The sequence below is a fragment of the Protopterus annectens genome, chromosome 2.part0 (genome assembly GCF_019279795.1).
Source record: "Protopterus annectens isolate FY-2018-M chromosome 2.part0, PAN1.0, whole genome shotgun sequence".
Lineage (NCBI taxonomy): Eukaryota > Metazoa > Chordata > Ceratodontiformes > Protopteridae > Protopterus > Protopterus annectens.
In genome coordinates, this window is record NC_056728.1 from 1553482766 (window position 1) to 1553505520 (window position 22755).

A 22755-nucleotide genomic window follows, 5' to 3' on the forward strand; every position below is an offset into this window, starting at 1 on the left:
CCCTCCACCAATATGCAATACAGACAGTACTCCATTCCAAAATAAAAACGATGTTAGAGACCTTAAAACTTGATTTGATATTTCCCTTGGTTTTGATCATCATATAATGACAGTAGGCAGAATGCCTTTCTGCGTATCACAACTGATTGCCAATAGAATATAGTACAGATCTAAAGAAGTCACTGTCCCATTACATTCAGCAATGATTAAGCCAGTTATTAAATTCAACCCCCCATTGGGGAATGCATCTGACTAGACATATCAAACAACTAGAAAGACTGTAAAGATTTCTAAATAAGAAGATCACTGACTTGAAAATCCTGAGCTATCAGAAAAGCCTGGAAACCCTGTCCTTAGATCAAGTATCTGATAGACTACTGGTGGGATATCTAGATCTTGCTTTCTGAGTCATAAGGGACCAAGTGGTCCTAGATCTTTTGCATCTCCACAAATGAAATAATCCAACTACCAGAACCAGGGATGTAAATATTCACCAACAGATAAACAAAACAAGGTAGAGAGACAGATGCATTACACAGTGCTTTCTTCAGCTGTGAAGCAGATTTCCTCTGCAAAGTAAGCAGTATATTACATTACCCTCCTTTAAATGGGAATTGGATGATTGGCTGGGAACTGGATGACTGGCTGGGAATTGGATGATTGACTGGGTATTCACAAATTTAGCTTTGGCTTGATTGGCATGGTGCTCCTTGAGACAGGGAGGCTCAGTCTGTGAGTATGTACTGGCAAGATGTCGTAAGGCTCTATCACTTTGTATTTCTTATGGTGCTATGATCATCTGACCAATTAAAGCTTCTTAAATGTTTCACGAGGACATTCATTCAAAATGTTTGACCTCAATGAGTCAAACTTGCTGCTCATGTATTCATTTTCTTTGAATGAGGTCTCATAATGGTGACAGCTTAAGTGTTAGAAGGTGGTAGATGGGATACTTAAATACAATTAATTGCTTTCACTTGTCAGTCATGAAAATCTATAGGGTTTTGAAAACAGAGACATTCTGTAAGTTACCCCACAATATAGATAAATGAAGTAATTCTAAATGACCAGTAATTTTGCTTTCTGGTTTGAACAGCAGGTCATGTGTTTAATCTGCAATGTGTATCAGCTGTGACTTATCTTCAACACAAGCAAACAGTGTTGATATGATGTCAATGATCAAAATAATGGACATGCTTGCCATTGCCATGTTTGAGTCACCTAGAATACATCCTTATACATAGGAAATGGTCACTACATCACACAAGTAACTTTACAACCATAAAGGAAGAAACAAATCAGACAGCAATAGAGAGTCTTATAAATAAGCTGCTCACAAAAGTAAAAGCCACTCCAAGGAGAGACATGCAATGAAACATGTGCCTCTTGAGGATTCTGAGGTGCCTGAGCAGTTTTATTCTGTATAATTTTTGGTCAGACAAATGTAAAAGTCTCAAAAATCATGCCCCCTTCCATAATCAAATGGACAAGTAGTGTTCTTCATCTCTGGTAAGATCTGTTAGGGACTATCATCTTCCCTGCCATGCAATTTAAGTACCTAAACTTTCATGTTAATCAGTATTTCAAATGGTGTACACTTTGGAGAGAGGCCGTCCTATATGCAAAATCATAATAAATGCAGCTCTAGTTTGTTCCTTGATTCTTTATGGCAACAGAAGAAAATGTGCAACAGCCATAAGAAGGAACAAAAGGTTAAGCTACTGATTACAGCTTCATTTCCTTGTCACACAGCAACACATGAGCACAGCAAGATAGGGAATATTTGTTTTTTATCTGAAGGTCCTTATCTTTTTTAAAGCCCAGTCAACAAATCATGAATGGATGTTTAAAAAGCCTAGCCCTCTTATCCAAAGGTGTAGCTTTATCAACAGACAGAAAAGAAACAGTACACAGCTCAAAGAAAAATAATATTCAGCATCAGATGTTATGGATCATCGCAAAGTTAACAAGGGTCCCAGAATAAACAAGTGTGAGTCTGTCTAGCCCATAAATCAGTGTCGCAACTCATGTCCTGCTCCACATTTGATCACAGATGTCACCCTCCCGGACTATATTAGCATAGTTAAAAGTACTGATGAAATATCTTAATAATTAGAACATATGCAAACCCGTCCCAAAAGTAACTAATGGAATTCTGTACAGCCATGACCATGACTGGATACCATGGTTTGAATACTGCAGATCCTTAACTTTGTCAATAGCTGATCATGGCATCCAGTCCTGCTCTGCCTCTGCTATTGTCTTTGCATAATTACTGCTTTCAGGTGCAAGTGTTGTTTTTACAGTGGAGAGTCTGTGGTACCAGGAAAGGTCACATGGACTGATACTCACTCAAGTTATTTGTAAAATGTGTTAATGATTCTGTTTATTTCATCTGCTCCTTACTAAACTTTGTTTAGTGTAATAATAAGGTCGTGAGATCCCTTTAAGGGCCAACTGTAATAGAAGTTGAGGACAAAGGTTATTTGGGGTATCAAATGCTGGATTCTTTGTATGTTTTCTTGTTTTTTTCCCATGATGTTTGCATTTATTATTAGGAGATGAGTCATGTATGAAGAGAATGAGAGAGAGAGAGAGAGAGAGAGAGAGGTTGGATGATGTGAGGATAGTGAATCAGGAAGTGCAATGCTTTAGCAAGGTGGAAGTAAGGACAGCTATGAAGAGCATGAAGAATGGAAAGGCTGTTGGTCCAGATGACATACCTGTGGAAGCATGGAGGTGTTTAGGAGAGATGGCAGTGGGGTTTTTATCCAGATTGTTTAATGGAACCTTTGAAAGTGAGAGGATGCCTGAAGAGAGAAGAAGTATATTGGTACCGATATTCAAGAATAAGGATGATATGCAGAGCTGTAGTAACTACAGATGGATAGAACTGATCAGCCACAGCATAAAGTTATGGGAAAGAGTAGTGGAAGCTAGGTTAAGAAGGGAGGTGATGATTAGTAAACAGCAGTATGGTTTCATGTCAGGAAAGAGCACTGCAGATGTGATAGTTGCTCTGAGGGTGTTGATGGAGAAGTATATAAAGGTCAGCAGGAGTTGCATTGTGTCTTTGTGGACTTAGAGAAACCATATGACAGAGTGCCTAGATAGGAGTTGTGATATAGTATGAGAAAGTCAGGAGTGACAGAGAACTATGTAAGAATGGTACAGGATATATAAAGGGCAGTGTGACAGTTGTGAGGTGTGTGGTAGGAGTGATGGATACATTTAAGGTGGAGGTGGGATTATATCAAGGATCAGCTCTAAGCCCTTTCTTATTTGCAATGGTGATGGACAGGTTGACAGAAGAGATCAGACAGAATCTCTGTGGACTGTGATGTCTGTGGATGACAATTGTGATTTTTAGTTGAGTAGGGAACAGGTAGAGGATACCCTGGAAAAGGGGAGATATGCTCTACAGAGGAAAGGAATGAAGGTCAGCAGGACTAAGACAGAATACACATGTGTAAATGAGAGGGAGGACAGAGGAATGGTGAGGATAGAGGGAGTAGAGATGGTAAAGGTGGGATGAGTTTAATACTTGGAATCAATAGTTCAGAGTAATGATGAGTGTGGAAGAGAGGTGAAGAAGAGAGTACAGGCAGATTGGAGTGGGTGGTGAAGAATGTCAGGAGCAATTCGTGACAGATTAGTAACAGTAAGAGTGAAAGGGAAGGTTTACATGATGGTAGTGAGACCAGCTATGTTATATGGGTTGCAGATAGTGGCACTGATGAAAATACAGAAGTCAGAGCTGGATGTGGCAGAGTTAAAGATGTTGCATTGGGTGTGACAAGGATGCACAGGATTAGACATGAGTATATTAGAGGGTCAACTAAGGTTGGACAGTTTGGAGACAAAGCCAGACAGACAAGATTGTGTTGATTTGGGCATGTGCTGTGGAGGGATGCTGGCTTATTGGAAGAAGGATGCTAAGGATGGAGCTGCCAGGTAAGAGGAAAAGAGGAAGGTCTAAGACAAGGTTCATGGACGTGGTGAAAGAGGTCATGCAGGTGGTTGTTGTGACACAGCAAGATGCAGAGAGAAATGAAAATAGATGATCCACTGTTGTCACCCCTAATGGGAGCAGTTAAAAGAAAAAGAAGAAGAAGATGAGTCATGTATGCCAAACGAAGAAGAGGGGAAGAGGAAATGCCTGTGTCTAAATACTTTATATGAGGTAGCTATATCTAAAACACATACTTTTGTCAATAGCAGACATGCATAGTAGAACAAATCTTTGATGAGATGCACACCTACAAAATTTATAGATGTTCCTCTACCACTCTGAGTAAATTCAAGAATAACAAGTCAAATAAAGAATTATATAATACCCTTGCAGAATCTAAATCAAAAGTACAAATAATAAGAAATTGTTTTCCCGATATGTTCATATCTAACTGAAAACTATTTTTTGTGGGTCATCTTAGTCTCATTAATTTAAAGGTATAATGGCATATAAAATTCAGCTCAGGGTCTTACTACTCTTTTTATTCAGCATCAGGTTAATAAAGACACATTAGATTTATCTGGTATGGTCATATTTAACTAGCAGTGATCACTTACAAATATTTATCTACAATAAAATCTGTTTGTATTAAAGGCCCGCATCTAATGCCAGACAAAGTAATACACTTGTAGAGAGAATCATTATAAGTTCTCTTACACAGTTTAATTCATTACTATTGAACAGGATCACTGGCAGATTAACAGCAGAAAAAGGGCAATATTCCTTCCCCCATTAAAACATTGATCTCACGCCAGCTATTCTGATGATCAGCTGTGGTCAGCATAACAGCTGTTGACTGTCTGTAACATCATTCTAACTGAAGCAACCCATCATTCTAACTATCCATCTGGATGTCCATCTAACTATGTATATATATATATATATATATATATATATATATATATATATATATATATATATATATATGCAGGCACACAAACACATGCATGCATACATACATTGAAAAAGAGATAGAGTGGTGTACATTATGCTAACCTGAACAGTCAGAAATTAACACTGCATAGACATGCCAAGGGCTAGTTACATAAAATAAGGGCAGTATTCATAGTTCATGCCGCGGTGGTATGGCAGTAGCATTGTTACCTCACAGCAAGAGGTTCTCCCGTTCGATTCTCAGCTTGGCTTGTGAGTGCCTTCTGTGTGGAGTCTGCATGTCCTCCCGTAGTGTTCAAAAGACATGTGTGCGTAAATGGGCATGCCTTTGTTGAAGGTTGGGCATTGAGCTGGCACCTCGGCGTTTCGTAAAAATCTACTGCCAATCATTAGCGGACCAGAGTTTTGCTGTGGCGACCCCTTACCGGGAAAGAGCCAAAAGACAAACAACAACATTCATAGTTTGGGGCTCTGGCTGTGCATAGCTTTAATGCTTGAAGAGTTGCACTACATTGTTATGTAAATGTAGTCATTGGATGTCTTTTGAAGCTGACTATGCAATTGCACAGATGTGTTGATAAGCATGCCTACTTAAGCCAAAAGAGTAAAATATTTGAGGTTAAGCATTTAGAGGAAATATATTATGTGGAAGAGGCACTTAGATGTTGGAGTATTACTGCGATTCACAGAGATAAAAATAAAAGGGCGTCATTTGCATCCAAAACACATAAAATACACTTAACTTACGTGATGATTTAGTTTAACAGCACCATATTAAATTGAGATAACTGGAGTTACATGACAATGTATTTAGGAACTTTGTAAAGTAAGAAAAATAATAGAAATATAGAAAAGTATTATGAAATATTTCAAAATTATTTAGTTTTCTTCAAAAAATATTTGATTTATTTATATGATGGGCATATTGCAATAACATTGGTGAATAAGCTGTCATTTTTAAATTACATCAGCAGTGGAAATAGCGATTACTGAGGAAAAATGTACTTTAGGGTCTTTTAGTGACTGCATGCATGGTAGAAATGCAGTAATTTAATCTGAAGTAATGAAGTTGGAAGGATATTTTGTGTCTTTACTCTGAGATTTTTGTTGTTTGTCTTTTCGACTTTTGAAACAATAGCAGAAGCCAAAATCCCTTCCTTCTGGAAAATATCCTATGTAATCCCACTTCACAAAGGAGGTAGCTCCACTGAGTTATCCAATTATAGGCCAATAGCTATACTATCCCCACTTGCAAAAATTATGGAAAAATTTATCCATAGACAGCTGATGCACCACCTAACTCAGAATAACCTCATGGCAGACTCCCAGTATGGCTTCTGACCTCACTACAGCACTACTTCAGCCCTTCTAGCCCTCTCCAACACCATAAACCTTAATTGCAATAAAAATAACATATCCTCTGCCCTCTTCTTGGATCTCTCCAAGGCATTTGACATGGTCGATCACCAATTACTAATCCACACCCTGAAAACTTTCTGCCTAGATAATACAGCCATTCAATGGTTCCAGTCTTATCGGAATGATAGACAGCAGGCTGTTCTTTGGCAAAACAAACTTTCTAAACTCCTACCCAACATCCTAGGTGTACCCCAGAGATCTATAGTAGGGTCCCTTCTATTCTCCATCTTCATTAACAACCTTTGTACTGCTGTCCCTAAAGTCAGCTGTGTCTAATACGCTGATGACTCCACCCTGATATGCTCGGCCACATTTCCAAATGAGCTATGGTCAGCTACACAAACCACCTTCAACACAATTGAAAACTGGCCTTCTGGTTGTCATCTGATCCTAAATCCCCAAAAAAAAACTAAAATGTTGCTTTTCTCACAAACACACAGGTCAACTGCATTCACTTTTACCATTAAATCTAATAATGGCACAATAATCTCCCCAGACTCCTCTACAAACTGTTAGGTGTTATCATTGATAATAATCTTAAATTCGACCTAGATGTTAATCAATCCATTAAGACCATCAATAAAAGACTAGGCTCACTTTACAGGATAAAAGCCTTCTTAACCCCTCCTGCTAGATTTGCCATAGCTCGCTCTCACCTACTTTCAACTCTTCTGTATGCATCCATGTTACTCTCTAATCTAAACAAATCTGTCCTTAACAAACTGTCTGCTACAACCATATTGCCAGGTTTGACACTGGCTTGCCTTATAGGACTCATCATTGTATCAATCTAAACCAGCTTGGGTGGCTAGAATTACCCAGCTTGATCCAGTATAACCTTATGATTACTGCCAATAAGATCCTTTACAATCCAGACAATACTCCTGCTCTTAAAAATATTATCACCCCCATCACAATCCCCAACCTCTTTGTTTGTCTTTTCGGCTTTTTACCGGTTAGGGGTTGCCACAGCGGAACTCTGGTCCGCTAATGATTGGCTGTAGATTTTTTTGGTGCCAAGTTGCCAGCCCGACGCCCAACCTTCAGGTAAGGCATACCCATTCACGTATGCCTTTCGGAGGCACTCGACCATGGGGAGGACATGCAGACTCCACACAGGAGGCACTCCAGCCAGGAATCGAACAGGAGATCCTCTTGCTGTGAGGCAACAACATTCGATCCTCTAATAAACTACTAGCCCATAATATCAAAACTAATAACTCCACCAGTGACTCTGTCTTCACAAACTCTGTAGGCTGATCCTGGGACTCTCTCCCATCCGAAATTACTTTGCTCACCACACTGAGTCAATTCAAGGCTAGACTCAAACAACATCTGATACTAAACTGGCTATGTCAATGTAGCAAACCTGACTAATTCTCCTTGGCAATGAGATAAAATCAGCAATTTTAGCCTACCTAATCATGACCTATGCTTAAGTTTAATTCTAAACTTGTTTAGCTATGTAACCACTGTAAATATTACATCTGAAACTTACTGTATGAGTCAATAACAGTATTTTAGCTGACCTGTGTTACTTAATGATGACCTACTCTCAGGATTTTCTTTAACCCTGGAACTTCTATGTATCCTCTGTAAATATTGCATCTCAAATTTAACTGCTTGTTTAGGTATGTTAACAACTGTAAATACTGCATTTTTGATCTAAACTGCTTACCTTGGAGCTTTTTTCCCCGGGTCTCTGCTGAAAATGGATATGTATCCAATCGGACTATCCCGGTCAACAAATGTAAAATAAAATAAAATAAATACATTTCTTGGATGGTCTTCTATATGTTGAGAATTTCACATTACTATTTCAACTGAATACCTGACCATCTTTTTTGGGGCAATTCAAACTGCTGTCTAGCTTTCTGTGCAAACAAAATACCAGCTGGGTTTTTTACAACTCTCAGATATTACAGTTTTCAAAGCCCTTATTTACATGCCACAGTAATGGTTGTGACTGATCTCTTTACTTATCTTCATAGAACTTTAACTTTCACACGTTGTCTTGAAGAAGGATCTGTAATAGCTTCTATCCAGCTTAGTTTTCTATCTTCTCTGCAAACTGTACAGCTTCTCAACCAATTTTTAAGCTTTATGCTACAGACTTCCAATGTCTGTTGTATTGATAGTTGTCTCTACAGTGTAAATCTGGTAATCTTAAGTTTCAAGCATAGTATTTTTGTCCCTGATTATTTCTTTCTGGGATTTCCTCTATCCCAGGCAACGCTGAAGCCTGGATAAAGGACAATACATATTTACCCACATCAATTTCACAAAACTACATAGTGTTTTATGATTACAGACCTGTATCCAGACAAGGAGAAGAAGTCCTCAGCTTAGTAAAAAAAAAGTATGAAAGTGTATATCTTAAACTCACCTCATATAGTAAGGTTTACAAACATAGCCTTAATGGTTATGAAACAAATTACTATCTCTGGCCTTTTTACATCTATCATTTACTTCCCACCACCTAATAACACTGGATAATTGAAAAGTGTTTTAGATTCTGTCATGCAAGTCACTAAACACAAAAAAACTAATTATATGCAGTGCTAATATAGATTGTAATGTCACATTATAGAAATAGTTAGCACACGGAATGTAATAAACACGAGCAACAATAGTCATTCACGTCTTGGTAGTATCCTTGCCCTCTTTGCATATAAGTGGTGTTCTCCCAAACTCCATTAGTGACCACTATCCAGTCTTAAGCACTCAGTATCTCAAGGCAAACAAGCTATTACATAGGGATCCATAACCACAAAATATGTCTCAGAAAGATCTGAAGATTCCTTGATGCTAAGAGCTAGATAAAATGAAATGGGGCCCACTGTGGCACTCACTGTATTCCCCTACACGTTCTGGGGAAGCATTGGCCATACTTATTTTCATATCTTAACTTCCATACTAAATGTTCTTTATTCTATAACTATAAGAAGATTAAAATCAAACAAGGTGTGATGGGGAAGAGATGTCTGGGAACATATTTTTGTGGAGTGCAACAAACTGACAGACTTTAAACATTCCCTGCAGACTACTCTGTTAGAAATACTGGGCAATTGAATTGCTGTAACTAAGGGAATGATTTTTTTGAGTTGTGATACCGAACTGGAACTACCTGGACATAGGAAGGTCTTGCTGAGTTTAATTATTATGGTGTCTGCAAAAAAAGCCACTACTAGAAAATGGAAATCAGAGTCTAAACCAACTGTACTAGAAGTATAACTGGAAGTGGGGGTCTTTCAAAAAGGGTAGAGCAGATTAAATAGAAAACATGGGAATTGTGGGAATAATACATGCCAAACAAGGAATTGAATGAGCTAAGTAATGTTTGACTGACGATGATTGTATAGGGTATAAGTGATGTATAATGCTTGCAACTGAAAATACGTAAATATGGTTTGTCTTCAATATGTCATAAGTGATAATTCAATAAAGATGTTTCTTGTTGATAATTCAATAATGATTTTTTTAAATAAAAAAACAAGGTTCCTTGGCCAACACATGGTTATCACTCAGCAAGAGAAACATCACCTGGAAAATGTGGGAAAAAAAGCCCCAAAACTGCACAAATACTGATGTTCCCTTACTCCAAGAAAACCCACACAATTAGGTATTAAATTTGCTTAAACCAACTTTTGTATAAAGCTCCAGCAATCAAAAATATGCAAGCCAAAAAAATTCTGAAACACACATGAACAATTACATGATACCAATAGATTCACTAAGAAAATAAATACAACTTCATCATTTAAACCAGCCAAGAAATAAAACATAAAACAAACAACCCACCAAAACATACCCAAAGGCCTGCTATGCCTACACCTATGGAACAAGTGCACAGCTACCTTTGTTACTCATATCTCAACTTCAACACAATTACTAATAGAAATGTTAAGGATGAGCTTGGTAACATCACTACTAATCCTCCAGAACACTTTTACTCAATGCACCCTTTCCTATATAAGTCAGGAAACGAGCATTTAACAGGACCACAAACTCACAAATTTAACCTCTCATTTTCTGATAGTCCGGTTTCTAGTCTATTCAAAAGAGCCTTCATGCTGCTCTAAGAACAGCAGATGATTGCAGGCCAGTAGCCAACCTAGGACCTTTTGCTAATGTCTCAGAAAATTAACATTAACCAAATCCTACATGACAGCTCTCAATATGGTATCTTTATTGACAAACAGCATGGCTTCAGACCAAAGTACAGCACCACAGTAGTCATATTCCAACTTGCTAATACCATATTTAGTAACTTTGAAAAGGGGAAGCTCGGTGAGCAATGTCCTTAGACCTCAAAAGAGTATTTCAGACTGAATATACGATTTGAATTGCCTATGCGTAATAAAGCCTTGCTACGTTTAATGCTATTGATAGATAATGGAAATCAAAATCTAAACCAACAATAATCAAGTACCAAATATTGTAAAGGAGACAAAAGAACTACAGATGAGGTCTTCAGAAACCTGAAGAAGCAAACTATGGAGAAAATAAGTGGAACTTTTGGGCAAAGTACATGCAGAATAATGTTCAAGAGGACTGAAATATAAGGGAAGGCATTACATGAGCAATTTATATAATGATGGAGTGAATGGTAATTGCAATATATGCTCATGACCATGAGAACTGTGCATCCCTACTAAGGAACACTTCTAAACCAATGTACATAAGGTATATTACCACTTTTTTATATATTCTAATTGTTTTCTAACTTCTTGTTTAACCTTTTGTATGTTTGACTATGTGGATCTTTTCTCCCCGTGCATCCACTGAAAATGGACATGTATCCAGTCGGACTATCCTGGTAAACAAATGTAAAATAAATAAATAAATAAATAAATAAGTAAAACAAAATATTTACAACTCACACCATCACCACCTCCTTTTTAAAACATAGCAAAAATACTTAGGTTTCCTATTAGCCTAAAATCTTTCTTTTTCCTTCACATAGAGACTCAGTCACAAAAGGTACGCATATCTCAGAATAGCCTACAACATTTTCAACCAATTTTCAAAGAAACAAGGCAAGCCAAAATTTTTAGTGTATTACTGCAAGAGGATGGCATGTAATGGCCGTATTGTGTATCATCTATGCCTCTGCATGTAACCTAGCCAAAGCCCTGCACCCCTTATAGACAACAGTCCCTGTGCATTCCCAGCCTGTACAAGGAATTAGTAATGGAGGTATGCCCAAGCAGGTACCCTCCCCTAGAATTATCATGTGAGTCCTCCGTGCCTATGCCATTAAGTGCCAGAGCCACTAGTCAAATTCAGGTCACCTGGACCTTAGGAAGGCTTTGTCCTTCTATGCCACTGGGGCAGGCAATATTGTTTATCTCTTGCTTTTTCTTTATGATTTACTATTTTGAGGTGCTATTAATGCATCTACTCAAGTATGTGTCTTTAATTTCAAAGGAACTGTTATTTTTTCATCCTAAAAACATTAAGACATGTAGACAATGTATTCCTTCCCTAAAGGAAAAATAAGGCTGGATTCTTCACTGATGATATTTACTCAGGCAACCACATTAGTGGAACATCAATCAGTAACTGCATTTCTAAATCAGTATTAATATACCTACTTGTTTTTCTTTTTACTCTGTCAGTGGTAATTGCAACATTACTGAATGGCTCTTGAGCTCTTTGTTAAATACATCTATATATCTATACAAGCGGGGAACTTTTAACAAACAAAACTACAAAATGATAGGGGCTGGAACAGGCAACATAGAGCAACATGTGCAAGAGGCTGAGGGTGGTGAGGATGTGAATGCTGCTGATCAACCCACAGTGAGGAGACGGAGAAGAGTGTACAGACCCAGGGTAACCTACCAGGGGCTACATGAGCTGGAGATAGTGGAGCACTATAAGGTGGACAGAGACCTCCTACAGCAAATTGTTGAACTGTGCCGGCCACACCTGACACATTGAACTGACCGAGGGGAACCCATCCCAGTGGATACCAAGGTATGTGTAGGCCTAGGAATATTAGCCACAGGTACCTCCTAAAGCACAACTGGGGATATAATGGGGATCTCACAGGCATCAGCATCCAGAGTATTCTACCAGTTCCTGGATGCCATGTCAGCACATCCAGAGTATTCTACCAGTACCTGGATGCCATGTCAGTACATGCCAGTGAGCACGTATATTTCCTCAATACCCGTGAGGTGTTGACCAGCAATATGCATCTCTTCCCACAAATAGCAGAATACCCTGGGGTAGTGGGTGCTATAGACTGCACACACATATATATACATCAAAGCACCACCGGGTGATCAGGGTAGGGCCTACATCAACCGCAGGGCCTCCCCTCCATCAACTGCCAGGTTGTGTGCGATGCCCAGGGCATTATAATGAATGTGTGTGCTGGCTGCCCTGGAAGCTATCACAATTCTCACATCTGCCAACTGATGCAGCTGTACCAGAGATTTACCAATAGGGACATCCCCTAAGGTCACTTAGTGGGGGATGCTGATTACACACTGGAGCCGTGGCTGATGACACCCATCAGAAATGCACACACACCTGAACAAGAATGCCATAATGAGGCACATGTACAGACCAGACATATAATAAAGCATGTGTTTGGGATGCTCAAGTCACGGTTCCAGTGTCTGGACACATCCAGTGGAGCCCTGCAGTAATCACCAGCTACATGTACTTATATTGTTATGGTATGTGCCATGCTGCACAATATGATCCTGCAGAAACAGCTGCAGCAGGAACAGCATGGGGCAGGGCCACACAGGCCCCCACCAATGCCAAGGCCTGCACAGGCACAGAGGGACTCAGAGGAGGTGCAACTTGAGCCTGCCCCAGTAGACAGATGGAGGCATGCCCAGTATTCCCTGGCCTTGGCAAAGAGGCAATGCATAGCACATACACTGACACAGTAGGGATCCAGGGAATGACACCGCTCTCTGACTTGCACATACAGTAAAAGGGATGCCAAACATGACACTACCTGTGCTCAACCATCTATAGGGAGTGCACTATGTGCATCTGGCATAGGCAGCCCTCCAGCACCATCCTGAATCCTGGCACACCCACAAGGTTAGTCAATCAACCTACCAATTGTCAAATGGAATAGAATGTGACGTTACCTGTATCTATGGTATGGATGTGAGCATGCAAGGGAATTGGGTGGCTGAATGTTATGGCAGTAGATAGCAGACACTCATAGTGGCACCATGACATCTGTAACACATACTGGAGTCACCATAGTAGCCAGTATTACACAGGGTGACAAAACCCACTGCAGGAAATGTGCTGGGTGACATGTGTGTCCATAAGACTCACACATGCCAGTCAGGGAGGTTCACATACCCAGCAACAGTCTCAGTCAGCAGGACAGGTGTAGACAAACCCAAACAGAGCCTGTGCTATGGCCTCTGAATGATGCCTATGGGTAACCTCCCCCCCAGGCCTACACAGACAGACTACAGCAGGTCAGGCAGTGGGATGTTAGTTCTGAAGGGTAGGAAGTCAGACACTAATATTTAGGGCAACCAAAGCTAAGACCTGTAGTACACTGATATGCCTCTAGTCAGTATGATAGGTTAGAATACAGAATGAAATGGAGTACCTGACATACCAGTAAAGTCATAGTAAATGTGTGCAACTGCCAGGTGTACCTCCCATCCTATGTAGACATGTAGAAACAGTAAGGTGTGCCCCCCTATCATGTGTAGAAATGTAGTAACAGTCAGGTGTCCCCCCAATCCTGTGTAGAAATGTAAAAACAGTCAGGTGTGACCCCCTCAACAGCCCAATGTAGAAATGTAGTGACAGTCAGGTGTGCCCCCCCCACTCCCATGTAGACATGTAGAAACAGTCAGGTGTGCCCCTACCCCCAATCCATCATAGATTTGTAGTAACAGTGAGGTGTGCCACCCCCGATCCGGTGTAGAAATGTAGAAACAGTCAGGTATGTGTCCCTACAATCCTATGTAGAAATGTAGTAACAGTTAGGTGTGACCCACCCCCCCCCCATGCCTATGTAGACATGTGGAAACAGACAGGTCTGCCCCTTCCCCCAATCCAGTGTATTAATGAAGTGATACTCATTGTGCCCCCCCCCAATCCTGTGTAGAAATGTAGTAACATGTATGAGTAGATATAATACGAGTGGATCACAGATGCCCAGAGGTGGCCAAAGTAGCAGGATAGGTTGTAGCATTTGCACAATATGCAGGTCTGTATGTGTTAGGATGGTGTGTGTTTTATAATGTGTGAGAGTGGTCAGCATGGATGCATGTTGAGGTAAGATCTGGTGGCCATTGGCCACTACTGCTGATAACAAGGACATGCTGTCACAACTGCAGTAACAAACACAATCCCCACCAGTATAACACATGCTAGCAGTAAGCCATTGTAAATGTATGGTGGTAATATGTGTCATCATCTGAAAGACTGACATGGCATGGCTGTTGGAATAGATATACAAGCAGTACACAGGGGAAAGTACCCCAGACATACAGTATATATTGTGTCACTGTGAAATGGAGACACCCTTGGATTTGTACATATAGGTATGCATCACAGTAACTGGACCTGTAGTAGGGGATACCGGTGATGTTTGCCTGAATACCTGCAGATCACAAAGGAGGTAGGACTGATGTATTGGGGATCAGCTGATGTACCTGCACATGCCAGCATAACTGTAATGTCCCATGCATATCTGTGTGTCAGATGCAAGTAGTGCCCATAGTACAAATACACCCAGCCACGCAAGCACCACCCACAGGCATCTCTCTGGCAATATCCCTGCTGTGGGGAATGGGTACAGTAAGACCCCACCTTTATATGGCAATAGCGGAAGACTGCAGCATGCAGTGCAGGTGTCCTGTGCAGGTGTCTATCTAGCTGTAGCTAGCACCCTGCCAGCATCCAAACCACCTGATCAAGAATGACAGAAGGTATTGGCATGAACAACTATCACACCTACCCTGTCACCTCAGGGGAATATACTGTATGGTGTTCTGGGACTGTAGGACTGACAGAATGCAACAGCCTGCCACATCTGGCCTGCACCAACACCTAATGCCCCACAGGTGCCTGCCAAAGGCCTGTGTCTCACACGTACTGCCAATGGATGTTATGTCATGGACACTCAAATGATAACATAACACACTCTACATAAGCCATATGCAAGGCCATATGGACAAACCACAGTAACATGTCCACCATGTTCCACTGCATGAACTGTGGACCAACACTAACATACACCTGTGATATGGTGATACCCTTAGGGAAAGTATCAGAAAATGTATACATAATGTATGGAAGAGGTTAGAATAACAGAGGGGGGTATGGGAGCATGGGCAGCATGGAATGTGCAGGCTCCAACACCAAGCTATGTGCACACACTATCCCTGGCTGAAAACACATAAATGGGTGGATACACACCTGCCCATATAACACAATAGGGTAAATGCCCTGACCCATGGCCCCTGCCTCTGGCTAACCTGTGCAAATCTGTACAGCTGCGAGGCATTGCCACAGCAAGATAAGTCCATACTGCCATGTTGATGGGTGGACAAGTCTGAAATCCTCTGCCAGTGCTGTACCAAGGTGCTGAACTGGATACACAAACCCAGCACCAAGTGTCTGCAGCTCCTCCTCCAGATTGGCATAACTTGCCATAAATATGTAGGTGTCTGCCCACAATACCGGACACATCTGTAGTCACCCTTGTCCCCCAAGTCATCACTGTGAGCAAGAATGTCCACCTGATAGTACATGAGGACAGAAAACATCACTGTGTATAACAGTACACATGTCTGAATATCTCTGCTAACAGCAGTATCATGCAGCTGAAGCAGCACAGACACAATCACCTACAGTACACACTATCCCCTACACAGTTTGTCCCCATATTGCTAAATGATCAACGGATACCCTGCAGAAACTGTATGCTACCTGTAGGTGTAGAACACAATGGTCAGCCCTGTAGTACAAACTACCTGGAGTTGATCCACACATTCAATACAGAAGGGCATGCTAGGCATGCTCACACACTTAGAGAAATGAAGGCAATGTCAGCCAACATCATACTGCATGGTCATACTGGGCATGCTCACACACTTAAACAAATGAAGGCCATTTCTGCAAACAACAGTGGACCAGACATATCTGGCAATTGCAGATGTTAGTGCAAACACTCCTCAATATGCAGCACTCATGCTTTGCACACAGACTGGATAGGAATACATGCATATACCCAAGGACAACACACTATAATAAGCCAAAAGTAGACGTACACAGATGTGTGGAAGAGAGTGACTCTCACAAGGGCCCATCCATTATGAGGCCTGTCCCAGGAGCACACAGCCAAATGGCTACAACCACATGAGGTTCAGATGTCACTCACTATAGACCTTAGCCACTGGTATCTGTCTGCATTACAGACTATGTGGTGTAAGTGCTAGCTGTGCAATATGACTGTACAAGGAAGTAGTCATCTAGCAGCTGTAGACACGTACTTGTGGAATATAACCCTGTGTGTGCCCACATGTGCTGTGTCAACCTCTAGATGAATGGGTTATGGCCCATGCACACACACTGCCCTCCTCATAGCCATACTATGACAAGACTGCTGAGGTAATCCCCTTTGAAATACACCCTTGTGAAAGGTGTAGACCAGTGATCTCCATGGTGCTTCCTATAACTGTGTACTGCTGTAGTGCGATAAACTAGATAGGTAGGAGTTCTAATCCCAGACATGGCAACTGTGTGAGTGTGTGTGTGTGTGTGTGTGTGTGTGTGTGTGTGTGTGTGTGTGTGTGTGTGTGTTGTATGATGCATATGATCACATTCACACTCTCTACAACACCCATTGGCATACTGAAGCATGCTGTCCAATGTCAGACACCTCCAATTACTCTTTACCCATATAACCTCTATATGACCCCTGTGGTGCATGTGATACCTGCACAGTAATGTGTTGTGGCAATCTCACTAGTGATGAGTTGTATTCCTGGCCCTGACATGTGTATTAATGTGTGTGCATCCCTGTGAGTGTGTGTCTGTGTTGATACTGGCACCTGTTTATGTGGACAGGCACATGTACTACACCTACCGTATAGCTACCATATCCTTGTTGCAGATGCCATTCACCATCATATATATGTTTTGAGGGCTCCTCAACATGTAACCTATGTGGTGCATCTGATAACTGCATAGAAATAGTGATATCACTACATAGTCATCAGGGGTTTGAAACCCTGTGCTGGTAGGTGTGTGACACAAACATGCTTAGGTTTTACTCTCCCACCCCTCCCTGACCTGTCTTTGCATCTATCTGCCTCTTCCACTCCCTCTCTGGTGGATGTGGAGACCTACACCTGCTTTGCTTAGGCAGCAGCATGTGTATTTTAATTAATGCTAATGATCAGCTGATGGCCACTGCATGAATTGCAGCCCTCCTACAGCTGATTACATGTGGAACAGCTGTGGTAACCTTCCCATTGCCAATTGCATGGAAACACACTCCGACATGTAGGAACATCATGTTGGTGTTTGGCCTTTTCATTTACTGTGAGCAGGAACCTGTTCTGTTGTTTGTCAAACAGCATCTCAGATGAATTTGTGATTTACCTATAACAACATACACTGTGGAAACAGGGCAACATACATGAGGGGGCTGTGCCTGACCTGACTACAGACTGTAAGTGCTGCTATACTGAATTTGGAATAATGTTGGTTTAACAGGGTGTGTGTGGATATGGCTGTCCTACATGTTATATAATAACTGCCATGTCAGTGCTATGTTTATGAAGAAACCACATCTGTAGGGTCATCTGCAGACTGGGCAGTGTGTGGTACCTTTTGCTTCATGTGTTACCCACAGAGCACCTATCTGTGGACTGGAGAAGGTAGTGTGAAGATTGCAATCTGTAGATGGTGACAGCCGTGAGAGTTACTGACTTCATATCCCTCCTAGGGCATATGTTGCAACAAATCTTGTTACAACACTAAATGTATGAGGGTATCACAGCAACATGTCAATATTGACCCTGTGTATGTGCCTCCAGCCACAACTCCGTCAACCTTTGTACATATGCCATGCAGTAAGAAGTGCATATGTGCTGTACACCATAATTGGTCACATCATAACTGATTACAAGCCAGTGAGATATCAGACTGCTACACATGTTATGTATAGTAGGGGTTATATCTGATGACATCACCTGGACATTCTGTGGTTATGTCTACAGTACTGAGGTCTGTGTACATAAGGCGAACGTTGACAGTGTGTGTATTGATAATATGTACATTGGCCTGTGTACAGACTGTGGTAGATGTCATTGTTCTTGGTCCCATTCTATCTGATGTTACATGCTGCTCCACTGTATGTTACCCTATCAGCTTACATGTTTGTAGGGCCATACACACACATGTCCCATACTACAGACAGGCATCAGACCACACTGTGTAGCAGCCCAGTATATGTAGGGTTAGTGTGTGAGTGGAACATACGAGGATGGTGTTGAAGAAATAGTCCATATACTGTAATATAATGCTAGCATACCATACAAGGCTCTGGCTGTGTTCACGCACTTTCACACTGATGTACTCTGTGCTGTGACATGTCTGTAGAGCCTGCTATATATGCAAGTACATGTGCATTCCCCATTAAGAAATGTAGGTCAGTTTTGAGGAAGTCTGCCTGTAGCCTGCACAGTGCTTTGTTACATGCCTAGCAGTTTAGTGTACGTACCCAGTGAGATGTCATTCCCAGATATTTGCCACATGTACTGCTGCCAGTCCTCCCTTAATAGGCATGTATGTCATACAGAGCAGTGGGATGCTGTACAGATGTACGTCAATATCTAGTGGGTAGTATGTGGCCATGCCCCATCTGTACCAGTGGTTATTATGTGTCAGGACAGACAGGGGTGTGTGAATGCATAACCAATAGGGGCAAATTTATGTCAGTTGTTACATGTTATACCCATCTACATGGCTGTTAACATCCACATTGTCAGGCTTGGTCCACATGTCTTGCACTAATGGGTTCTGTGTACACCTCTGGACTGTCCAGAGAGTGTCAGAATGTCCACATATATTAGCCGATATTGCTGCTGTAGACCATAGGAGCATTACATGCTAGCAGCGGTACTGTACTATGATGTCCTTAGGATGCCTGTCAGTAGCCAATAGTGGACATTTTAAAAGCAGATCTGACCAGATGTGACCTCCCACACACACACCATGTCTGTGAAGACAATCCCTATTACAGTAGCAATAGTCCACAAATATACCTGCTATACACACCTGACATCCCCATGCACAGACAGCATTACAGACAGCAGGTAGCAATACCTCTTACAGGAGAACCTGCACAATCAGGTCAGCTACATATTTCTAGGAGGTTCCAGAACTACAGACAGAGTGTGAGTAGAGTTGTGTTACACTTTGTATAGTACTGGTGTTACAGAGTTTGTATGTACATACTAGTTTACCCTGGAATGCAGTCTGTCTGCATAGCTCTCAACTGTGGGCCTATCCTCTTGATGGCCAGAAGTGTGCCTATCATGTTTTGTCTGTTCACCACACAGGTCCTGTGTCAGATATTTCACAATATCTGACAATGTGTGCGTTGAGTGCTATCAGTGCATGGCTACATCCATTTATGTTACTAACATCAAATCCCTGACTGAGGGTGTATTGCAGACTATCCTGTAACACCAGCAACTTGTTTTGTGTATGGCAACAGTTTTCCACATATGGGCATGTGTTCCAGCCTCTGTCCTCCACCTACAGACCAAGCTTTGCACATATGGCATGCTGTCAGGGGTTGTTCTGTAGTGGGCTGTGAGTATATCACGTTGGCATTCCTGCCATCAGTCCACTGCTGTTGTATCCCCCACACATATGGTGGGGCTGGGGCCATATATATATATGGGCTTCACCTACACAATACATATGTACCCTTATGCACTCCAGAGGCCAGTGTATGTAACAGTGGTATATCGCCATGTATTATTGAGCCTAGGGGGGGTGCACCATAAATAAACTAGAGGCTGGTACAACATATGGGGGTATCAGGGGTGAGCTGCCTTAGGGTATCTGGATGTACATTACCATACAGTTCACCTATATTTAAATTAATTACATAAATTGGGTTAAGGCAGGCCTACTGCCTCCTGCCATGCAGACTGTACTGCAGTGTGCTTGTAATGGTGTCAGTTATGCCTTGTTATGTAACAGTTACATCCCATGTCAACTGAGGTCTTTACTACCTAGTGATTGTGTACAGAGTGCAGACAGAGGCTGCTGAACTATACACCTGCATTACTTACTGTTGATTGTTTGGTATCCTGTGGCCCAGTCTGTCTTTACTATTGTACTATTTGAAGAGCTTGGCCTGGACAGCAACAATTGTAAACATTTCCAGACCACTGTATTAGTATAACTGTTTCACAGTTGCATTACTCTGTTTATATGGCTGTCAGTATCTGAACAGCTATATGACCTGGCATATAGAACTATAATAGTACACAAATAAAGGTTTTCCATTTATGCAAACCTGTGTGTGGTGTTGTATCATATGACCTCTCTGTGGGTATATGTTGCAGGCAACGACTGATTTGTATGGGTGGCTCATACAGTGTCCAGTTGTTAAGGTGTTAACTGCAGGCATAGTGGCTGTTCAATATTGTGTGCACCTTCTACATTTGTATCTTACTGTACATATCTCTGCATGTGTATGTTTAGTTATATATATATATATATATATATATATATATATATATATATATATATATGGGTCTACAGCTTTTCATTGAATACCACGTACTCCAAAAAGAGCAATAGACCACTATCAACATCCCTAGGATACATATGCACAGACACATATATGCAGATACAGATATACGCATATATATATATATATATATATATATATATATATATATATATATATATATGGGTCTACTGTATAAGTTCGAAAATACACTTCTTCAAACTCACACAGTAGACCCTGGGTTACGCGAAAGTGCACTTTTGCGAACTCAGCTTCTACAAACGGATCGCACCACAGTGGAGGACAGCAGCAAAACGTGCTATGTCCTCCATTGTGGTGCAGTAGTTACAGACCTTAGGGTTAGGGCACGGGTCATGGTAAGGGGATAGCCCTACTAGCTAGAATTTGGAAGGTGATCCATACACATATACATACACACACACACACACACACACACACACACACACATATATATATATATATATATATATATATATATATACACACACACACACACACACACACACACACATATATATATATATATATATATATATATATATATTTATTATAAAATACAAAATAGACTTGCTAATAAAGTATTAGAAGTACATCTGTTCTATTTTCTTATTCTTATTATTATTTATTGTACTAAATGTGTGACATTGGTATTAGTGATAAATGCTATGTTATTACATTGGCATCTTAAAATAGTTACAAATATCGGTAAGTTTTCTGCTGCAGTCTGATATCAGTAGTTGACTTGCAAACTGTTTTTACTTAAATCTTAGAAGCTATGTCTTCATAAGATTCACACTAGGGCCTGTGATTTTATTTTGCTTTAGTTGTTCAGTTTATTATGTTCAAATGAGGAATGAATGTAATTGATGCATATTATGAAAGAAATTACTATGGTAGGGATAGGAAGTCTTGCTCCCATTTAATATGAGCAAATTAATGGTTTTGCATGATGCATAAATGGGATAGTGTATGGTACACATTAAATTATGAGGTTATTGGTTTGGGAATAATATAAAAGTAGTGTAGTATGTATTATAGTAAACAATGGCCATGACAGCTTTCTTTCACTGTGTACAGAGTGATGGTTTGGTGGGACTTGGTTCATTTGGTATGGAATGTCTGGGTGTGAGGTATGTGTAAGCAATCAGGTTTGTATCAATACAGAAGTAGAGTAATATATGCAAAGTTAATAATAGCAGTCAATTGTTATTGTTTCTACTGTGCTGCTATAATATCTGTATTGTGCTGCTAAACTGCCATCATCATTTGTTTCTTCTGCTGCACTACTCAAATGTGCCAGTAGTATTATCAGTTTTTAGCGTTGTTCATTTTGTAAGGATCAATTGGTCAATATTATTCTGAGCAGCAAGTAAAACTTAAAAGGCAATTGCAATGACTTCTTTATTTTCAAAAGAACACATTTAGCTAAATATATTACAGTAGATGTACTGATTTTTTTTATTAATTATAAACATATGTACCATTGTAAGGATTTAAAACTATCCACAGACATTTTTGTTAATTATAAATATTTCTACCATTGTAAGGTTTTAAGACTGTGCACCTAATTACAGTTTAATTATTTATGCTTTATTTTTATTATAATTATGAGGGGATGCAAAAAGAATTACAACTGGAAAAT